This window comes from Triturus cristatus, chromosome 5_1 (genome assembly GCF_964204655.1).
Source record: "Triturus cristatus chromosome 5_1, aTriCri1.1, whole genome shotgun sequence".
NCBI lineage: Eukaryota > Metazoa > Chordata > Amphibia > Caudata > Salamandridae > Triturus > Triturus cristatus.
The window spans coordinates 757,385,760-757,405,359 of record NC_140587.1 but is presented as its reverse complement, the minus strand read 5'-3'; the positions used below and the strand labels follow the sequence as shown (position 1 = coordinate 757,405,359).

The 19,600-nt window shown below is 43.2% G+C and overlaps 1 protein-coding gene across 5 annotated transcripts in view; it reads right to left on the bottom strand.

Moving 5' to 3' along the window:
- ZNF521 (zinc finger protein 521) overlaps positions 1-19,600 on the bottom strand; it is a 685,278-nt gene that overhangs the window by 651,228 nt on the left and 14,450 nt on the right. The window lies entirely within an intron of this gene.

Below are 19,600 nucleotides of genomic sequence, written 5' to 3'. Positions count from 1 at the left end.
CCAGGCTTCTGGCAGCAGTGGCAGAGAGCATGAACATAGAAGGGAACATCATTATTAACATGTCTCTCCAGAAAGCTGTTGTACCACAGGTTTGGAAGCAGGCTAAGATCCTGCCACTCCTGAAAAAGCCATCTTTGGACCCCCTTAGCCCAGGGAATCACTGGCCTATCTCCCTTCTTCCGGCTCTGGCCAAGGTGTATGAGAAGGTGGTTAACAAACAGCTTACAGACTTAGTGGAAAGAGAGGCGCTCTTGCACCCAGCTCAATCAGGGTTTCGGGCGTCTCATAGTACAGAGTCAGTTCTGGTTGTGGTGTCGGAGGCCATCCGGGAGTGTCTGGACGCCGGCGTGAGAGCTGCACTAATTTTGCTGGACCTCTCAGCGGCGTTCGACATGGTCCCGCACGCAGTTCTTCTAGCGCGACTGGCCGGGATTGGCGTGTCGGGCGCCGATTGTGGTTGGCTTAGGTCCTTCCTGGAGGGGCGGGTCGAGCAGATTTGGCTTCCACCGTCCTCCTCCTCCCCTCAGTCAGTGACAACTGGAGTCCCTCTGGGATCCTCACTTAGCCCCCTTATTTTTAATATCTATGTCACTCCTCTGATATATCTGGCAGTGGAGCTAGGGGCTAAGGTAATTGCCTACGCGGACAATACCCAGCTGCTCTTTACCTGGGACAAAGATGCGGACTCTGTTTCATTGGTTAAACATTATTTAGCTTCTATTTTCAAATGGCTGGCGGATGCACAGCTCAAGTGTAATGAAGAGAAGTCCGAGATCCTGCTATTTGGTAAATTCCCTCCCAATTTCCGAGAGCTGCTCTGGCCTCCTAAGCTTCCATTGCCCACCACCACAGGGAAGCCAGTTAAAAATCTGGGGGTATGGTTTGATGAGAGTCTCTCTTTCTTGACACACATTAAGAAGTTGGCTGGTTGCTGTTTCGGCCTTCTTAAAACTCTCCGAAAATTCTTTCCTCTTCTATGTGTGCACTGATTCTGTCACGACTGGATTATGCCAACACCCTTCGTGTTGGTATTCCGGGCTACCTGTTGAAAAAGCTACAGGTGGTTCAGAATACGGCAGCCAGACTGTTATTGGGCATTTCGGCTAGGAACAGTGTTCACCATCAGCTGTGATCTCTCCATTGGCTTCCCGTCATTGACAGACTTAAATTTAAATCACTGGTTTTGGCCCATCGTGCTCTTCACGGGTGCGGTCCTCTCTATCTGCAGAGACGTTTCTCTTTTTACGTTCCTTCGCGAGCCCTGCGATCCATGTCCCTACGCTTTGCCCAGGTTCCTTGCTTCAAGTATCAGAGGCTAGGGGGAAGTTCCTTTGCTGTGAAGGCTGCTGTTGCTTGGAATGCCCTGCCTCTCGCCCTGTGTATTATTTAGGACCCAGTAGCTTTTAAAAGGAAATTAAAAATGTTTTTTTTTGCCTGATTGTCATATCCATACCCCACTAGGCATCGCGCCGGGACACTCATGAGTATCTGTGGGTGTTACAAATGTATGTAGCACAACATAACATAACACATGACCCAACAGACTACGGATGAGCACCTGTGACTCCGGATCTACTACCCTCTTGTTCTCATCAGCACTATCCTCATGCGGCTTCCTTCTTCTCTTTGGAACTAGGCTCACTGCTAAAGAGGTGGCACACAGGGACCTACCCAACCTACAACAGGTGCCCCAGCTGGGTCCTGCCCATCCTGGCCTGAACCACCCGCTGCCTACAATCTTCACAGGAGGCCAGCTACCTATTGATCATCCGGTGCGTTGAAGCACCGAAGGCTACATGCTGGGGTTTTGAGCTCATAATTAATCTGTTAAAACCAAACATACAAGCCCCGCAATGCAACATGCTGTTGGCTATAAAAAAATATGTTGGTATACTGTGCCATATTTGTGAAATGCAAATTAAAATTTAGTATCTGACTTTCTGCTTTTTTTTCTTGTAGAACAGTCACAGGTTAAACAGCTCATTGTTTGAGAGGGCAGAGACAGCCTTTCAGATGCTATCATGAACACGCCTTACAAAACTTGCTTACTACAATACCTTATCTATCAAAACAGTCAGAGCATCAACAGTTAGATGTGTCTAGAATAACAAAGAAAGGAAAATGAATTACTTGCGAACCCCACTTTCGGAGCCCAGTCTCTGGGTTTGTGTGACTTAGGTGGCAACACCACTGAGATGTGCCTTGCTCTGAACAAGTGCAGCACATGCTGCAGGTGCTGCTCTGCGAGGGCTTCCAATGCTAGTCAGTGTCTTAACAACTGACTTGTTACTGTTTTGAATAGCTTACAATCCAACAGAGTTTCCAAATGTTATTTTGTATGGTGAAATCATCTTCCCAAAATACCAGCACTGTCCTTGATGGATAAAAGTTTTGCACCCAATCTCATGCGTAAGTCAGGTACAGGAGTGTTTTTCAACACTTTGCTTTTCACTTCTACACACTGCTGTTAGTTTCAGTCTCATGACAAGTACAATACATTAAGTTTAAATTAGACATATCCCATGGTTAGTTGCATTATCGTGCAGTACACACAGGTCTTTGACTTTGCCACAGCATAGTTAAATGAAGATCATATTACCAGCTCTGCCGACATGCACTCTTAGCATTTCTCAAACCCAAGCTGTGTTACGCAGATGGGTGGAGAACCGACGCAGGCTATCAGGCACTGTCTGAGCACCAAACCAGGCCACTCAGACCAATCCCAGCATTTCTCTCATGCTGGGAATGAGATGGGATTGGCATCTGGTAGCCTACACAGTGTGCAGCAGTTTGTGGATGTCCTGGAGGCGAGGATCAGGACAGGAGCAAGGTGGTGTCCGGCAGTAGCAGGTAAGTACTCTTGTATTTTTTGAGTCGTTGTTTTGTATGTGTTTTTTAAAAAGTATTTTTTCCATGCTGTCTCACCACTTGGAATTGAGAGCAGCCACTTCTGCTGCTCACACACTGGCACAGACAGTTACTCAGTAGTAGAGAATGAGTAGTAATTTAACTTATGCAGTAGCTTACTATATATCTTTAAGTCTCAGAAACATTTACAAAACACACTCACTGAGTGATGTCATCAGTGATGTCATTTGAGATGTCAACAGTGATGTCATCAATGATGCCACTGACCATGTCATGGGTCATGTAATACGTGAGGTCGTAAGCAGTGCATTGAGGGGGCGTAAGTTATAGTTAGATCAGGTAACTATAACTGCTGAATTTATATGGTTTTGTGCGTGGGAAATATGAACCCAACTATAATATCTCTGTAACTTTTAGTTTTTTTCAGTGAAGTTCTAAGGTTTTTAAATTTCTATTTCCTAAGTATAATGTCCTTGTAACATTTGGCTTTTTTAAATGATTATATATAGATATCTAACCTACTGGTGGTCGCCTTTAGGTAGTTATAGTTAGGACCTAGTTTCATAGTTTATTTGACTTGTTTATATCTTTGGCGCAATTTTACAATTTTAATAAAAAATTTCCCAGAAAAGTGACCTTTTGATTTTACTTGTGCATGGAAAGTTAATGGGGTGATTCGTCAACAGGAGGCTGAGTAAAAGGCGGGGTAAAAAAAAGTGAGTTTCCCTATTTATTTACCATAGAGATTTTAGATATGACTACAGCCCGAACTGCTGGATGGAACTATACCAAGGAAGCACATGGTCCAGAAAGAGAAATTTTTGTGATTTGGTATAAATCCATTGATTCGTTTTCTAGATATTAAAAAAACCTAATTTGTATATGTAGAGTCGCGGAACCTCCGCGAATCCAACCGATCTATTCCAGAGATCTGGTTGACTGTCAACATTTCAACCAGGAAGTATTGAAGCCGAGTCCCAATCAAGAAGATAAAAAAAAGAGAAGGGGGCAGGGTAGGAATACCCTGATCCCCTAGGCCTGGTGTTGGGGTCACCAGGGAGCTCGCCAGGGCCAAAAGGCATTTAAAAAAAAAAAGAAACAGCTAAAATAAGGAAGATTTATGAATCCCCATTACGAGAGCTTTGACAGTGCTTGCCAAGCGAGAGTAAACAATAAGTCCGCTCCCAACAGGGGGGAGCAGGAAAACTGCTTTATCCCACTGAGAGTGGACTTTTTATCTGTTTTCCTGCCCGCTTAAACAGATGAAAGAATTGCTACTGTATGTAGGGAGCAGCATTTTTGCTTCTCCCTGCATGCAGGAGCAATGCCGTCTCCCGCTGGAGGCAGAGAACCAGCAGGTAGCATGGGGCTTTGGGGCTCCCCCCGCAGTCACCAACACTGCAAACTGGGTGCCCTGCGTGGGCTCCAGGTCACCCAGCATCTAGAGACCAGACCCCTGGTGATGGGGTCTCTGGGGCCAAAATCAGTCCAGGATGTGGGCAACGTTGTCTCATTCCACATGAATAGGGAGTGGGTTATTTCTTGTCCTGTCCATGTACGTAGTATGCAAATGTACAAATCACCTGGAAGCTGTGCCCATTTGGCCCTGCCCAGTACACCTTAGTAGTATGCAAAAGTCTTCCCCACTTTTGCCAGGATGATGGACAGTTTAAAGAAAGACCCCAGTGCGTTTCCTGCAGGTTTTGTTGACATGTTCTTGATGCCAAGGAATATGAGGACATTTCCACCAAACAAAGTAGCACTTACTGCATATAGTTAAGAGAAAGGACCCTTGTTTGGTAGAGAGTTACCTCGTTGTAGTCTTGTTGTCTTCCCTATAGGAGAATTCATGTTATCACATTTCTGGATGAAGACACACGAGGAACAATCACATTTGTGAAACTCACACAAGGTCACTGGAGACATTTCCTCTTACTGATCCATACAGCTACTAACACACGCACTCACAAACCCAAACACACACTCACTCACACACCCATACAGCCACTCATAAACCCACTCACAAACCCATACAGTCACTCACACATCCATTCGCAAAGGTGACAGGTTACAGTTAGGCAATAAAATGTAAAAAAGCTTCGAAAATCACTTAAAAAATAAAAAATACAGGGATGTTATTGTTCGGAAATACCATTAAAAAACTGTAGAAATTAACTGAAAAAAACAAAGGTTACAGGGACTTTATACTTAGGCTAAGATTTCACCCATACAAATTCATTGAAATTCAGCAGTTATAGTTATCTGAGCTAACTATAACTTATGACCCTGTAATGCACTGCTTATGACCACACAGATTACATCACTCATGACATGGTAAGTGACATCATTGATGTCATCACAGATTACAGATGGCTGTATAAGTGAGTGATTAGGTGTCTCAGTGAATGTATGGGTGAGTGTCTAGGTTTTGAGACTGTCTGTATCAGTCTGTTAGATGGGGTTCAAGTTGCTGTATGGGTTGGTGAGTGGGTATGTGAGTAGCTGTGTGGGTGATTGATTGGATGTCTGAATGGGTGTATGGGTGTATGAGTGTATGTGTGGCTGGGTGAGAGGGTGTGTGACTGCCTGCAAAGGCAGTCCACGCAACGGTTAGGTCTCATTGCCTGGTAACAGGCTTGGCTCAGCAGCCAACCCCTGCTGTCCATAGCCAAATGCTATGTGTAGCAGGGGTTGGCCATCTGTAGTCTGCAATGCCCATCAGCTGGAGATTGAAGCAGTAACTGGCCTAAAGTCAGACCCTGAGACCAACCCCTGCAGTGCACATCCGAAACCCCTGTGTATTCAGTGGGGTTTGGCCATCTGTAGCAGGTTGGGAGACAGACCTGGTCTGCGGCTAGGCATTTCTACCAGTCCGCCAACAACCACTGCACACAGGACCTTCACTTGTGTGAGGTGGGGCTTAGCAGTGAGGCCTGACTCTTGGAGGTCAAAGAGCATTGATTTGCTAATAACTTTGGTGCAGTTTTACGATTTTCGAAACATTTGTGAAAAGCTTACCATTTCAATATAAATGTGACCCAACACCACAAATTATTTACAGATAAACCAATGAATGTATATGCACACTTTTACTAGTGCAGTGCAAAGATGAGAACATTCTACTTAAAGTCTTACAGAAAGCTTGTTACGATGATTTGGCAGAGGAAACAGCTATGCTAATAGCCAGAAGGCCTAATCATTTATTTTATCTAAATGTATCCCTAACAGTCCTGTTCTTGTTAAATACCAGTGCTTAAAGCCATGGTACAGACAAAACAGCATAGCATAAACCACATGTGAAGATCTGCCTCGAATTATATAATGTGCTCTTTATTACGATTCTTAAGGTACGGAGAAGGCATTGTGACCCACTCAAGGCTTGGCCTTTTGTGAGTCATGGCCCTTCCCCACACTCAAGAAGGGTAATAAAAATAATATTACCCTCTGTGCCTCTGCATAAATGCATAGCTGCCAAGGTTTCAGATTGCTATGTGTGACATTTTCATAATTACAGTTTAATTATGAGTGACTTTTCAACGAGTATGAGTGACACTTTCTTACAAGCAAAAATCAAGCAATGAAGACGAGGTAAACACATAAATATCATAAATTAGACCCATTAAGGCATAGAGAAACTCTAAGAAGATCTTAAAACTGATGCAAACGCCTGTGGCGGCTGACTCATTATTACAATAAAATTATGAAACTGTCACACATAGCAATCTGAAGCCATGGCAGCTATGGTGATTTAACCACTCGGTGCATTCTGGGAGCTGTAGTCTTGATATGCCTCAGCGGACCACTTTGTATAAACACACATGAAAGCCTTGGATTGTAAACATGGTGTCCTGCTCTTTTTTTAGAGGAATGGGACACATTTTTCATTATTCAGATGGAGTACGAGATAAAGGTAGAAAAAGAAGAAGGGATAGGAAAACTGTAATAAAAGAGAAAGCATAAACGAAAATGAACTTATCAGAGGGAGATAAAGAGACAAGCAGTGGGTGGGGTGGAAAAACAGACATTAGTTATCCACAAGTCTAGGCATTGCCACTCCAGCATTCAGCTGCTCCTGCAGTGGGCCCCTAAGAAAATCTTTGGCCCCTGTGCTTGTTACTTTTTTACTTAGGCACTGTCTCTCTCATTACCTCTCATTTCCAAGAGTTGATAGTCCATGCTTCCCTAGTTCAGGGCGTCTCTCCCTTGTGGATAATTTGTCCTCGCCCCCTGCGAGGCCTGGCCTTCACAGGTGCTCTGTGTTAAGGGCTCCCCGACTGCTTCCCTTCCTGAGATTATATTGGGCTCCCTATCATTGTCTTTGTTTGCTGATGTTTTAAGTACAATGTGGCACGCCTGCGAGTTCTGGGGGCTCTCGCCCCTGAGTTTGTTTCCTGGTTTTGGAGGCCTCGTTCCCTGGCTGCAGCTGCCAACTCGGCCTTCAAGGTGCACTAGGATTGTGGGAAATACTCCTTGCAGCTCGTGGTCTTGCTGGTGGTGCCGTGTATAAGGCCACCGCAAGAAGTATGCAAAGCAGGAGAGAAGGAATGTGCGGGGAGAGGGGAGGTCCAAAGAAGGGAGACTTCGGCAGAGAGGACACAATCGTGGGAGTGTCTGCCATGGACATCCCCACAGCGGACGCCATTGGGCTATCTTTGCTGCAGCTCAGCCTCACTCGAGCAAAAATGTGTTATTGCTCAGCTGCACAAAAATGAGGAATTTCAGCCATGCCCCAACTCTGTGACTAACTGCGCTGAAAACAGTTGACCACCAGCACTAGCATCAGCATCTAGAATTAGCATCTAGAATTAGTAATGAGACACTTACTTTTGCAGCACCTGCTGCCAACGAGCCAGCTCCTGCGCCTTGTAGCCGCAATGCGATGACTTTCCCTGAAGCAGCTCCGACCCTGGTCCAGGCCTCGAGTCGAGGACAGAGCCAACGCGATATTTGATAATGGCCTCAGTGCTGCTGGACATGCTGCAGGTTGCAGTATCTTCTGAGGCACTGTCACTTTGGTGGCACACAGGTTGGGGATCGGCACATTACGGTACTTAATAGTCCGACTCCGACGCAAGTGAACAGTTATGCGCAGTGTGAGCACTCAGTAGAAACGGTCTGCGCAACCTTGCGGCACGGGTGAATTAGTTACATTGTAACCTCACCTGCCTGAGCCATGTGCGAGTTGAGCCAGTTCCCCAAACAAACCTGCAAGCTGCACGCTCCGGGCGCTGTCAGCTTTCTGTCTGTAGTGTTAATTTACAGCGCTCCTGTTTGTTTTGAGAGCCCAGGACTCGTCAGGCTGACAGAGCCACACCCCGGGGAATCGCAATAATGGATTATGCTACATTGTGGCAATTGGAGTGAGTGTGAGCCTGCCAGCAGCCTTAACTCTGCTGGGAGCCCCACGCTGGCTGTAGGAGCATCCAGCACACCACGGACAGCGCGCTGCCACACTCAACAGTTAGGCAGCACTTTCAGTGACAGCTGAGACATGCATATGCATGACAATGCATTTCAGTGCGGAAATGCGGAATACCACACTGAAATGCGTTAGTCTAACGCGTGATGCGTGATACTTGGCAGGGCTGTAAATGCAATCTATGTTTGTGTGTGTGTGGTGAGGGGGTGTGCATGGGCATGTTGTCCCCATACTGTGAGACAGGTCCTTTCCTCACAGTGTTGGTAGACCTCAACAAATCCAGACAAACATCGTCTCTGTAAGGTATTTAGATACTTTCAAGCGAGTGCAGCTATATTTGCTTCAGTCCACTTTAAACCTACCCTACTATCAAAGCGTGTGTGCAGTGAAAATAGTAAATATACACTCCATGGCCAGTCCTCTTAAATACAGGTATATCATGCTTCGATGTATATTACTGTAAGATTCGATTTAAGCAAATCACAGCCACGTTCAGCAATGTTAATCCTAAATCTCATGTCCGGGGGGTACTGTTTTGAACCGCAGAGATCCTACGTGTGTGGCTCTACTTTTGTGGAGAGTTTCACTTGAGGCTTAGTTTATTGAGCGCCGCCTAACATTGGCTTCAGCTCCTGCACTTCACACAGCCATGTTTTTCAGCCTCGGGGCACACTTGTGTCAGAGGTCAAACACTTTATTCAACACAGTTTCTATAACTTTACAATGTGTTTGTTTCTTTCTTACTTTACCCCTTCTGACTGGAGCCGGGTATTATTTTGTTTTCTTGAACAGGACAAACATAAATTAAATATCTGTATGTTGGTGGATGAATCAGGGCTTACCTACTTTCGAGGGTCCAACAAAATGCTTAACAAGGGATGTGGGTGGTTAGTTAGCTTGTACAATACCATTAACTGAATCAGTCTCTGCTCTCTGTACGTTCATCATGCTGTTTTTTGTTACTAAAATCATGCTAGGAACTTTGAAAGAGTATCTTTGGGCAACTTCATGAAGACAAGAGACTGGATTTCTCAAACATCTTCATTGATCATTCAAAGTTTTAAATTGAAATGCAGATAATTCTGTGCATTGTTGTTCTTTTTTCAGGCACAACCATATATCATTGCAGCTCACTCCTAATTCATGTGATCTGTTTTACGTTTTAACTCACTGTGTGGTACTGGCATAGATTTATTTTGTAGGGACCAACCAATTAATTGTTGTTCATTTCATGCCTTATATTTATTTCTATTGTAATACGCTATACAATTAAGCTGAAAAATGTGAAATCGTTTTTGAAAAGGTTTTAACATGGACATTGTCAGACTCTACAGCTTCTGTTTGCAAGGTTGAAGAAAAATAAATTCCAAATACAATAAACAAACTGAAAATCCCATACACAGTCGGTCAACAAGGCAAAATAAGACTACAACAATCTTCACATCAAATGAGTCGAAAATGCTTATTAAAGTGTACAGCACAACTTATCCTGCTGCCATAACCCACTATCCCACATCTAGTTCATATAACCAGAGATATCAATCAGTATATCAATAGAGTTATCAGTATAACACACATCAGACTCACAAACATCTCCTATGCCTCACCCACCACAATCCTTTCTGACAAATGCAAACCTTATTTATTCTTAAGGATCCCACAAATGTTATCTGCGCACTTAAATCCACCACTTAGGAGGAATTATCCAATTGTCTTTCATTATCAGGTCTATCCCTCCAGAATAATGGCCAACTTACAACATATCACCAATACTTCCACCACCTCTGGAACAATACCCTCGATAATGAAATCTGGACAACTCTTCCCATTCCTAACAAAAACATCTGGATTTAATAAACTGTTTATCAACCCATCACAAATCTACCCCTTCTTGCCAAAATCAAAAAAGCTGTGGTCCAGCACCCACAAGTACACACAGACCAATATCATTGTGCGGCCACGTATGAATCTGGGGGTAGCATCATAAGTAGCATAAAAATACCTCCTTTAAGGTAGTTTAAGATGCCCTCTGTAATAAAAACAGAAGAGATCCACACCTGATGCCTACTCGTTACTCTGCATAATTTTATAAGGTAGACCACAAAGTCGTCTTGACTCCCTCCTGTCTCAAAAGGGCATCGTTCTCACTTTCCTCAAATGTAGTGGCCCCATTCTTAAGGGAAGGTAACAGCCACAAATACTTTTTGTTCATAAACAAATTCAATGCATTTCTCTGAGAGAAGGAGAAACAGCTTGAAAGTGGATATTCGACCATTTGAATAAAAATATTTTCACTTGAAGAAGATGGAATCATAGACTATATATTTTTTTCTTTTACAAAACTTCATGGAATCTATTTATGCGGATGTATGTCGTTACAACGCACACTTTTACAACGCATGCACTTACAACAAATTTTTTACAACGCAACATCCACTACAACGCATTCCATTACATCGCATGACACTACAACGCATTTTTAAAAACTACCTTTACAACGCATTCCATTACATCGCATACTACCTTTACAACGCATACCACTACAACGCATAATATTAAATTGCATTTAAGGTAAGTATTGGATAGTATAGGGGTAAAAATTACTATTCTTACTCCAGGGGGTGCAACAGTATGGTAAGTGTTGGATAGTATAGGGGTAAAAATTACTATTCTAGCTCCAGGGGGTGCAACAGTAGGGTAAGTGTTGGATAGTATAGGGGTAAAAATTACTATTCTAACTCCAGGGGGTTCAACAGTAGGGTAAGTGTTGGATAGTATAGGGGTAAAAATTACTATTCTAACTCCATGGGGTGCAACAGTAGGGTAAGTGTTGGATAGTATAGGGGTAAAAATTACTATTCTAACTCCAGGGGGTGCAACAGTAGGGTAAGTGTTGGATAGTATAGGGGTAAAAATTACTTTTCTAACTCCAGGGGGTGCAACAGTAGGGTAAGTGTTGGATAGTATAGGGGTAAAAATTACTATTCTAACTCCAGAGGGTGCAACAGTAGGGTAAGTGTTGGATAGTATAGGGGTAAAAATTATTATTTTAACTCCAGGGGGTGCAACAGTAGGGTAAGTGTTGGATAGTATAGGGGTAAAAATTACTATTCTAACTCCAGGGGGTGCAACAGTAGGGTAAGTGTTGGATAGTATAGGGGTAAAAATTACTATTCTAACTCCATGGGGTGCAACAGTAGGGTAAGTGTTGGATAGTATAGGGGTAAAAATTACTATTCTAACTCCAGGGGGTGCAACAGTAGGGTAAGTGTTGGATAGTATAGGGGTAAAAATTACTTTTCTAACTCCAGGGGGTGCAACAGTAGGGTAAGTGTTGGATAGTATAGGGGTAAAAATTACTATTCTAACTCGAGAGGGTGCAACAGTAGGGTAAGTGTTGGATAGTATAGGGGTAAAAATTATTATTTTAACTCCAGGGGGTGCAACAGTAGGGTAAGTGTTGGATAGTATAGGGGTAAAAATTACTATTCTAACTCCAGGGGGTGCAACAGTAGGGTAAGTGTTGGATAGTATAGGGGTAAAAATTACTATTCTAACTCCAGGGGGTGCAACAGTAGGGTAAGTGTTGGATAGTATAGAGGTAAAAATTACTATTCTAACTCCAGGGGGTGCAACAGTAGGGTAAGTGTTGGATAGTATAGGGGTAAAAATTACTATTCTAACTCCAGGGGGTGCAACAGTAGGGTAAGTGTTGGATAGTGTAGGGGTTTTAATGTAATATTATGCGTTGTAATGGTATGCGTTGTAAAGGTAGTATGCGATGTAATGGAATGCGTTGTAAAGGTAGTTTTTAAAAATGCGTTGTAGTGTCATGCGATGTAATGGAATGCGTTGTAGTGGATGTTGCGTTGTAAAAAATGTGTTGTAAGTGTAGTGCGTTGTAAAAGTTGCGTTGTAAAGGTTGTTCCCCATTTATGCACACATAATATTGATGGAAGGTAACCGATAGTCTGGGAGGAACGTAGGGCAATATCCTTGTCACCTGTGGTGATGTTTAACAGCCACAAATTAGCTCTGTGTTCAGGAGCTGCTCTTCCCACCTAAATCAGTAAGAGTGGTGTCTTGCTTTCCTCTCCTTTGCAACCATTTCCCATAAATAGCATTCAATCATCTCACCTCAGATATGAAAATACCATCTAGCTCATTCTTTTGAGGTATGCCTTCAAGTATTTGGAATATGTTCAGAATGTGCCAGCAAGAGTTCTATTGAAACCACGCGTCACCTACTTTGGATTATCTTCTCTAACTTCCACAGCAGAAGTGGGTGATGTTCACTTCCCACTACCTGGTTCGCACTGTGATGCTCAATTTAATAAAATGCAAGTTGCGTACCTTCTTTATATGGTTGTCATTGGTGGTCTTTTATTGTGCTGGTTCCGGGATAGCCTTAAGCGTTGGCACCTTATAAGTATTTATGACCATGACAAACCCTCCAAAAGCCAATTTCTCAGCTATATTACTTTGCAGATCTACCTGCCTTTTCCAAAGGCCTTTCAGTTAGTTCCTAATTTCATATGGTTGCAAATTATTGGTCCATCTTTTTAAATTCAAGATGCTCAGCTAAGAGCCTGCTGTTTAATAATCGTTTTACTGAATTCCACCAACTAAAAGTCAGCAAAAGCTTTGAAAACATGGATTTACATTTTTTTAAATATAAAATGTTCTCAGTCTCTGCTTACCTACCTTTATTTATTCAACAGCACTAAGAAATCCTCTTTGTATTAATGTGTTCTATAAAATTTGTCAATGTAAAGTATGTCATGTAATACTAGTATTAGCATGCAAGTATCCTCTTCGCAATTTCACTCTGCGAATCACCCAATTGTGTGAGCAGTAACCTGTCATAAGTCCTTATGAATTAGAGCCTATATGTCTCTACTTTATGATGTATTCAAGAAAACAATGGTACTCATGGAAATTGCAAGAATACTATATAGATTGTAAGCACAATGGCAAATAACACTGACGTAGGATGCCGAAGGAGAAACTTTATACAGAACACAATAAAGAGACCAAATATTATTTGGCAGTAGAAATAACAAGGGCGTGATTTAGAAGTCAACGGAGGGAATACTTCGTCACAAACGTGACGATATACCGCCCACCGTGTTACAATCCCACAAGATAGAATGTGATCGTAATATGGCGGACAGACTATCCGTCACATTTGTAACGGAGTGATCCCCTCCACAGTCTTCTAAGTCAGGTCCTACGCCTGTATTGTAAACATGCAGACCATGCTTGGTGTCCCATGTGAAAAAGAATCAACATAACAGAGTAGATAAATTGAAAGTTAGTAAATAAATAATTTATAAAGCACATGATCACTGAAGTATCTTAATGCTGGCGCTGCTCTCAAACTACAGTTACCCAGCGGAGACTAGATGGGGGAAGAGGAAACAAGCCACATAGAGTATATATGGAGCAGGGCTTTTTAATACATACAAATAAACAATTTCAAATTAACAATGTCACACAACAGCTTTCTTTCAATTTGGAAAGCCGGATATGGTTCGTTGTAGTATGAGTCTAAGAAGTTTCGATCCCTTAAACAATGGGGGGGTCTCATCAGGACCTTGGAAGGGGAGACGCCTGTAATGCAACAATGGAAATCTGACTCAGCGAGAGTACAATGAGAAACATAGAGACTGTAATGGTATTGGGGTTGGTAGCATACCTGATGACACACAGTGTACCAAAATTGGTGACGTGCACGCCAAATAAGTGGTAAGGAAGGGGCTACTCGTGTATGATGCACCTGGGCGCTTGGGGAAAAATGGGCAAGCAAGTATTAGAATACCTTGATGAAAGGGGAGTAAAGGAGCAGGCTCAGTAGAGTATCTTCTGCACTTACTCTAGTAAAGGGAGAAAGCCCCAATCTGGCGATCAGTAGACTGCAGCAGTGCATTGATAGGCCCCACTGGGGACGGGATGGTTCACTGTATGCAGAGACACGACAATCTGTGTAGAATAAAGAATGGGCTGGCCGCTGATGTCAGCCTCATGAAGACGATGCTTAGGTTGCAAGGCTACTTTTGGACGGTCACTGTTAGCATGTGCCTTATTTCAGAAGTGTGACTGTCTCCTAAAATGAGGAAGCATGTTGCTATTTTGTGTCAGCAAGGCTACTTTTGACTGAGTTTCATCTGGAGGAAGTTGCCACTTCTATTTTATATTATCATGCATTAACTTTCAATGTATAATCATTTGGGCATGAGAAATACTTTTTGTACCTTGTAGCTTTAAACAGACAGCTCAGGTCCGCTCCTCAGGATTTTGCGGTTTCTGATTTGCAAAAGCATCTCTGAATTAGGACTGAGGCAACAATCCCTCAATTTTAACAAAAGACACTTCACAATCTAAAGACAACCTAGGTTTGACCCTCTTGTACTGAACTTCTGCTGCTGCTAGGCCAATAAAAAGAGAGTAGAAGGGAAGGAGGTGTTTTAATTCTCACTCTCCTGCACTGTGTAGCTTGGAACACCAGTACAGCAATCCTGTGGTGGCAGAGACCACATTCAGAAAGCTCCACACATACCACCAGCAAAGCAGGAGAAGAAGACTGTTGTAGACATGGACTCAGTTTGGTTGTTAATGACTGGCCTCCACTAGCAGCCATTCTTCTGCACCACCAGGCATGTGTCCTCCTGCCTCCTTCCTTCCATTTCACTCATTCTCCTCCCCCCTCCCCCTGCAACTTCCATTTTTCTACCTCAGCACGCATTCCATTACCTTCCCCAAGTGGCATAACACGAAATCTTGCCCCCACCTCTGCAGAATATGATGAGGGATCCCAGCTCTCCTTTTTCTCACAGATATGCACAGTCCTTACACTGAACTATGGCATCTAAATTGTTCTCCTTGCTCTACAGGGGTTTGTGTTACACCCTTGCCTCCCCTCCCTCCATTGCTATGGTAACTCCTGCCTTCATCCCTGTAACACTTGTTTTCCTGTCCTTCCTCTGGGACCCATACTCCAGCCCCGCCCCCTATTCCCTCTGGCACCAAATGAACTGCCCCTACAATTGCCCCCCGTGGGACCTGGTATTTTTTTACCCCTCCCCCCCTATTGCACCCATCTTCCTTGACCTCCTTCCTACCAGCAGCGCCCAATCCCCTACACCTTAATATTATTTCCAGATTTGTAAAGCACGACTTATCAGCCTCAAGGGTATCCAGGCACTGCGGGTTGTTGTTGCGGAGATTAAGTGAGCTATTGCCCAGAGTCATATGATGCTGAGCTGAGCTGCTGCCGGCGCTAGGGATCAAAACGTGAGCCCCGCGCTCTGGAGTCGGCCACTCAGGGTGTTGCACCACACCTCTCAGAGACCTTGCTGTCTTACAGCACCTGATCTCTTGGACCCTCCTACCTCCAGCAGCCTACGATATTCAGTGATCCCAAGCCCGCCAACACCTGCCTCATGCATCTTACCCACAAGAACTGCGTAATGTTGAAGGGAACAGTTACTGTAGCCTTCTCCACACTCCTGCCGCCTTACATTAAGGTGGATCCTCCAGCACCATGCATTTCACAGTCGGTTTTGAGGCTAGGACGCGAGAATGCTGGGTGGTACTAGAGGAGAGCACCGTTTACAACTGCAATCCTCTCTCTGGCACCAGGTATTCTACTTTTCATTGTCTGGATGCAAGAATGGTTTTCTGCCTCTACATCTGGGCCATGATTTTTTTGTGACAGGTACATTTTGCATCTGTCATAAAAAATACTCCACATTTTGCTTTCTGAGTCGCAATTTTTTATGTTTTGAGGATCCAACACATGCTACATCAGAGCTTTAATATCCTAAGAGTCTGTTTAAATGGTAGTTAGGCACTGTTTTGTATGGGATATTATGAAGTGAGGGGTCTTTGCACTGGCTGTGCTTTTCTATTTTAATATTATTTGCGCACTTTCGGTCACTACTGTAAATTGCTGCTGAAGATTGGTGAATATTGACTATGTGTTCAATAGCATTGTGTTTCTCCGCAGATTTATGCATGGCCTTTACTGGATAAAGTTGTTTGAAAACGTTTGAATATAAAAATATTTTCTCAGTAATCTTCTTCATCCCAATAGCCCTCATTCCACTGAAAAGCATGTCTACGAAATATGCTTCATTCCCCTTTCCTTTTCCTCTTTCTAGGACAAATGGCATTTTGTTTTTGATTTTCAGACACTTGCTGGGCACGCAAAGAACAGTAGCAAACCGTGCAACCCTTTCTGATTGGCCAAGGCGATGTCCAATAGAATAGCCAGTAAAATCCAGACCAAACAAAGCAGACTGAGAAGAGACCAAAAAATATGAAATTATAGACAAGTTAGGTAAAAGAGAGAAGAAAAAACATTAATACATTAAAAATGGAAGTGGAGACATACAAAAAGAGATGAAGGTATTTCAGGGTTGTAAAAGATGGTGTTTGATTTGAGAGAGGTGAGATATGCCTACCGAAAAGGAAGATGCTATCAGAGACATGCACAAGCCGGGAGGGTGCTAAATGAAGTGTATACACCAGGAGAGAGGGTGATAACAGACAATCACAAGGAGTGACTGAAGTGTATGAAAGAGAACCATTCCTCCAGAGTAGGATAAGACAGGGACCACACAATAGTAAAGGGAGTGTTTGGTGTGTCCAAAATGAGCAAACAATGTATGCATGGCTCCATGCATTGGTATTTCTGTAACACAAATGTCAATTTTCTGGAGGATCTGCTAAGGAGTTTTGCTGCAAAGAATATGCTATGGTAAAACGCAATTATCTAACATCGGCAGTGATATAGTTATTGAAGTAGTGAATAACAGAAAATCACCTAAGCCACACAGTGAAGTTTGAAACACCAACCACACAGTTCAGATGCGGCCTACCCTCCTCTATGTCAGGGTAGAGATAAAAAAGTCACCACGTCATCAAATTGACAACACTCTTGAATATGGGACCCTCACGTCTCCATGATCCGCCTACTTCTGCCTCAGTGATATCACTCCTAGAATTGCATGGACTCTGCTCTATCCTTGTATGTACCACAACACACCTTGTGTACAGCACTCAATTGCTTCCCAAAGCTAGTGTCACATGTGATAAACACCACTGATAGAATCAAATAAATTAAACGAAAAATTCTGGTATATTACCATAATAATAATAAAATATTTTGATGTGCAAAATGTCATAACCTAACTATCAGCCTGTAAAATAGTTTGATGTAATTATACATAAATTACAACCAAGGTACTTAGTTGTAGAATTAAGATATGAATTGGGACCAGTAGAGCTGGGCAATTCTGCAGCCTCTACATTCTCCTCAAAATTAAGGATTTTCAACACTTGCCATATATAATTCATCATCTTGTGCATAATTTGCATATATTAGCTCAAAAGGATCAAAAGTAGCAGGTAGGTTTTAAAAAATACTAATCAGGAAGATCCTTTGCACAGGTAGAGTTTTCATAATAAAAATGACAAACTAGTGAAGGAATACTGCCTCAAAACGTGCTGCATTGCTCTGCATAATTTGCCTTTTCTTGCTGCGTTATTCAGTGTACCTTGCCACATAACTTGGACCACGTCAGACACGTACTTTCAGCGATGCTGCGTATATATTCTTACCGTCACAATATTTTGGTAGATATATAGGGAGCAATATTTTTGCATACCACTATTTCTTTTCCAGTAGCCTTACAACCTCCAAAACATATAAGTGGTGGTAGGGCTATCCCAGAGTCCTCTAAGGGGCTACAAAAAAATGTCTGCCGCAGTGCTACGCCAAATTTTGGCAGCACTTCACTCTGATATTTTTTAAACGCAGGGATGCACCATATTCGCAAGAATATGGCACACCCTTGTGTTTCTGCTGGCGCAAAAAAAGCTGCCTAGTGCCAGCACAGGCACTCTACTGCTATGTTGCAAGGGTGGCTGTGCTGCAGGGGCAATTGTTTATGTACAGGAAGGGACCCCTTCCTGCAAATAAAGAATCATTCACTGTGATTTGCTCTTTCCATGCACCCTGCAGAATGCAGCACGCATGGAAAGAGCAAAGAAATTCTCCTCGTATCGCCATCCTAAGACCAGGTATTCCCTGCCGTTTGTTTTGGGCGCTGCCCCAGCCTTGTAAATCAGGGCCAGGATCAAAAAGCAATCGGTGTTGTGGTGAAACGCCCACTGCAACACCGATTGCACACCCCTTGCCGCAGAGGACTGCGGCAGGAAGGGGCATATTTACATGGCGGTGTTAAGCCATGTTAAGTGGCTTAGCGCCAGCTTGTAAATATGCGAAATGCCGCTATGGCACCGGAGCGTCACAAAAAGTGATGCTCCGGCGACGAAAGGGACGTGTGCCCCTAAGTGCCAGTATCCACATCTTACATATATAAAATGACAAAAAGTATGTTTTGTCTTTACAACTATTTGTATATACCAACCAATGTAAGGGCACGTATGTGTAATACTAGCTTTGATGAAAAAGATGCAAACACGGGAGTATTTTAATCTAGGAATAACAAAGTCTTGCTCACAGAGAAAAGAAATTGGACAGTTCCTTATGAAGAAAACCATATGCTGTCTGGGTCACAGTGCTAAAACATTGGCATGCTAACAATGCTTCCACTTGCAATGCCCCTCGATGAACAACAATGGCTGCATTGCTTGCAACAACCCCCTGGGATTGTCTCCATGTGTCCCGTGCCTCTCCATGCAGTCCACTTCCGGTCGGGGCCTTGCTTTAATGGCGTCCAGTGTCGTTTTGTAAACACTTTTAAGCAGCACACTGAAAACATTCTAGTTTGCAAAGAAGCGTTCCAACAGTGCTTGACATTAGACAACGTCTCCCACACAACAATCTGTGTTAATAAACATGCGCGCGACTATTTCTCGAGCACGACCCCAGCACGCGCCTTCCACGACGCCCCCGGGCCTCAAGCGTGAACTATAGGTATGCAAGATGGAAGCTGTTAAACAGAGAACTCCTTTCTTCAGTAATAGCCTCCGCTCGCGCAATTACTCACACGTCCAAGTTAAAATGTGATGCATGCTAAAAGCTCCTCACCTAAAATTAAACTAAAAACGCCGCTCAGAACTAATCTTTTGTCAGACTTCTCATGGCAAACGTTTCGCAGGCTTTTAAAGCATTAAAGGCTGTCTCTTTATTCAACAGTGCCCCATTATAAACAGAATAATTGAAAGTTACTGATGTAACGTTAATGTTTGCATTTCTGTTCTGCTGCAGAGCTAATGTGAAATATATTTAAATCAATACCAAAGCCATATTTCCTGCGCGAGAACACTCACTCCCTTCTGCAG